Consider the following 4,284-nt stretch of genomic DNA (forward strand, 5'->3'; position numbering starts at 1 on the left):
CTCCAAGATGATCCGAGTCGACTCCGAGGCAGTTCAACTCCAAAGACAGAAGATCAGTTTTTGGGCTCTGAGAGCCGAGTCGACTCCAAGACGATCCGAGTCGACTCCAAGGCAGTTCAACTCCAAAGACAGAAGATCAGTTTTTCGGTCTCTGAGAGCCGAGTCGACTCGAGGGAGTAAACCTGAAAGAAAGATCTCTGGAATCTTGAGAACGAGTCGTCTTCAGAGGGCCGAGTCATCTTCGGATACTGGCGAGTCGACTCCAAGTTTGGCCGAGTCGACTCCAGAACGGGACAGCACTTTAATTCAAATCCTGAACAGTGGGCGAGTCGTCTCCAGTAAAGCATGAGTCGACTCCAGCAACAGCCGAGTCAACTCCAGATCGAGCAAGTCGACTTCGATCCCAACGGACACATTGTCAGGAGTTGCAGATTGTGCAGAACGGCTCTAAATTTGTGTCTAACGGCTAGTTTTCAAATAGGACTGCTTAAATAGCCAGAGTGAACAGTAATAGACATCAAGAGAGAGATTCCATTCAAAGGAAAAGTGATTTCCACCTACCAAAACCTCTCAAGAGTAAATACAAGAGAAAGAAGGAAGAAGTGCATTGAACTCCATCCTACAAACGCCTTCCTCGCATTCAAGGCTCCCTTTCTGACAGCAAATCTTCGGCACACTCAAAGAGGAGTCTCAGAGTTCGAGAAGCCCCTTCTTCCCCTTCCAAAATCTGTTTGAGGAATTCTAGCTCTACTTTATTCATATTGTTCATATTTGCTTTTTAAGAAGCTATCCCTGTACTCTTTCCATACAGTTTATCTTACTTGATACAATCAGGGGATTGAATCAAGGGTGTTAAGGTTGGTTGGTGAGCCGAGGGTAAAACCAACGGTGTAAGGGTTCGATTGTGATCCCGAAAAAACAATCGGGTGGTTTTAGTCGGTGAGCATGTGAAAACCGACCGAGTTCGTTGTGATCTCGTAAAACAACAAGTTGGGTTGTGAACTTGTAAAACAGCCGGCTGTAATCCGAGGGATTATAGTGAACTCCCAAGTGAAGCTTGGGAAGTGGACGTAGGAGCAAGGGTTAGCTCCGAACCACTATAAAACCTCTTGTATTTGTGATTGATTCATTGTCTCTGCCATCCCCTTCATTCACTACTTCTAGTAAACTAATTAATCCGCTTGCAATAAGGTTTAATTAGTTACTCATTAAGTTTTTATTTGTAATAATTACTTAAAACCCAATTCACCCCCCTGCTACGTTTTTGATCTTGTTCTTTTTAAAAGAGAAATTAAAAGTAGGATACCCCAAGTATAGGGTGTACCGAAGTAATGTTCTCGGTGAGTCCGAGATCGTATCCACAGGGATTTGACTATGAACAAAAACTAAAGGCTAATTTATATTCAGCTTGGGATAACTAAGGCATCGGGATTCAACTTAGTACTGCTTCATGCATTTCTTTTAATCACCTATTACCTCAGTTAGATCTGAGTGAAGACCTAACTGGAAAATAAAGCATTGAAAACATAAATAAATGGATCTTTATGGACAGTATTGCATTAATTTTACTTTAGACTACAGGGATTTCTAAGCATCTGTTATACCCTGGGGGGAAATAACAGATCAAACAAATGTATAAGTTTAAAGTAATTCCTAAACATTCACTGCACATAAATGATATTAAAATTTTAATTGATGACTAAAAGAATACATGAAAGAATACTAGGCTATTCCCTAGCCTTAGCTAAGAGAGATTTAGCTATCCATATGAGATGCAAGCATTTTTATAAAAGGAATTAGCATAGAATAAATAAAATAAAGCATAAATCCCTTTTTTTTTTCTTTGTTTGGTTCAAAAAATAGGGCACTCTATTTTCTCTCCGTGGCCTCTTCTCCTCTCTCGCTCGGCTGGGAAAGGTGTGGATGTTGGCTCCCCCTTGCTCCGTGTCCTTCTCCTTCTTTCACCGGATGATCCCCAAAAATGGAAGGCCTCCTCCTTCTCTTGCCCGGCTGGGAAAATCGGAAGAGGAGATGCTCCCGGATGGATCCTGTTGGCCGCCCTCTCCCTTCCGTCGGCTGCTTCTGCCTCCACCCGATGGTTCTCTTCCTCCTCCTTCTTTGCTCCATCCTCCCTCTCCTTCATCCGTCCTCCCTCTGGTTCCTCCCCCCTCCTTTTATAGACACCTTAAGCCTGTTGAAGGTGTGGCTGGGAATACGGATCGGGGTCGCAGCTGAAACGCATGGATTTGAATGCAGAACTCGTGGCCTCCCTCTGTTTGCTTGAGATGCGGGATGAATGAAGTTGAATCGACTTTGAGAGATCGCAGAAGCTGGAACGCTGCTGAGGCGGGATGCGGATGAGATGCTACGATGCTTGGAAGATCCATGGTCGGTTGGAAAGATGAGATTGGAGCGTTGTCTGTTCGTTGGAAGCCACGGACGATGGGATGAAGGAAACGTGGATGACCGTTGGGAAGCTCCTCACGGCCGCTGGCTCGAACGGATGGAATGTGGCGACGGTTGGAAGACTTTGACGTTGGGAAGTTGCTGGAAAACGGATACTTGGTTTGAGAAGCAATTGAATTGCTTTGGGACTCTCGAGACGGCTCGGGGACACTTGAAGATGTTGGGAAATCACTTGCTTCAGCCCGTTGACATGGATACATGGGAATTTTATGTTAGGAACTGTTGAGTCGCCTCATCATGGACACTGGAGAATTTGTTGAGCTCGGGTTGACAGGCATTGGGCTGAAACCCAGCGTTATTGAATCTCTTGAATTACTTGCACTCAGACAATAATAAAACATTAATTAATTAATTTTATTAATAAAGATTAGCTATAATACTAATTAAGATAATATAAAAATATTACTTTTGTACTCTCATCACACCCCCCAACTAGCTTATTGCTAGTCTCTAGCAATTTAGTGTGAAAATGATAAAATAAGGGTGCAAAAGTATTATTTATTAGTATATATCAATATGCATGAATTAAAATAAATACTCACTTTCGTAGAGCATTACGATTGCACTTAGCACGTGCAACAAGCCGTTAAACCCCTAGGTTATCCTAGTGGACGAGTGTTGTCTCGTGAGGATTTGCAGTGATGTTACCCACAAACATCGTTTTTAAGTTAAAAGATACTTTAAAACATAGCAACCCTTAAGGAAAATGTAAATGTGACGTTTCAGAATACCTATACCTCCACCACAATTGGGTACCCTTTGAGTTCTAGGTGTACTACTCAAATTCAGAAGTGTTAACTACCATTTGTTAGCTTCCGACCTACTAAATTTTCCGAATATCACATGTTATTTGTCCAGAATGGTTTGCATATAAAAATGAAGCTATCAATCCCAACTAGACATCCCAGGTACACAGAGTTCTAAAACAATGGAGTCAAACCAGTCATCCACATGTCACTTGGTTTTAGTTTAACTAACCCACTCATGTTTAAAATATATATATATATATATATATATATATTTTAATGTATAATGTGACTACAATAGTCCAACTCCATTAGGCTCTAGTTAGGTCCATGTAGCGAGCTTTGGGTCAATGACTCTTGATCCAGTTGTTTCAAGGCATTAGGTGAAGCACCCCTCGGACTTAATTACTCGAACCAGGCAACGCCACGAGGCCAGACTAGTCACTTATTTCAGTCATTTTTACCTTTTTACGCGAACACTCGCTGCTTTGTAGGCAAGAGGCCCGGTTACTTAGTGAAGACAAACTGTATTATTTCTCTCTTTTTTTTTTTTCTTTTTTTTTATTTAACGTGACTGTATTGTGACTATAGGTCAACCAAGGTCAGAACATAAGGCACCCAGATGATCTAGCCGGGAATTTCAAACTCTATCTTTATGTGAAAACCAAATCATGAACTTTAGGATAAGGACACTTGTACTTCTCTTGCGAATAAGGTCAACAAACAAATAGGTAACACAAGTGAACTCCTGAAGCCTTCCTATTGTCATTGAATACTTGTGTGGGGATCTAATAATAGGTCTCTAATAAGTCATAATGTGCTCCTTGTCTTAATAACTGCACATGTTTAATTCTATGAAAAAATTATTATTATTATATATATATATTTAATAGATTTTTTTTTTGAAAGATATGACAATTGGTATAATATATAGAAAAATGCAGTAATCTCTCCCCCCAACTTAATTTCAACATTGTCCCCAATGTTGCAACATGAATGCATGAAATATGGCATTAATGATTGTATGAAGGATAATAAGGCTGAAGGTGAGAATTTACCTGATAGAATGACT

Source organism: Phoenix dactylifera, chromosome 11 (genome assembly GCF_051530095.1).
Source record: "Phoenix dactylifera cultivar Ajwa chromosome 11, Ajwa_hap1_PhDact_Kaust_v1.1, whole genome shotgun sequence".
NCBI lineage: Eukaryota > Viridiplantae > Streptophyta > Magnoliopsida > Arecales > Arecaceae > Phoenix > Phoenix dactylifera.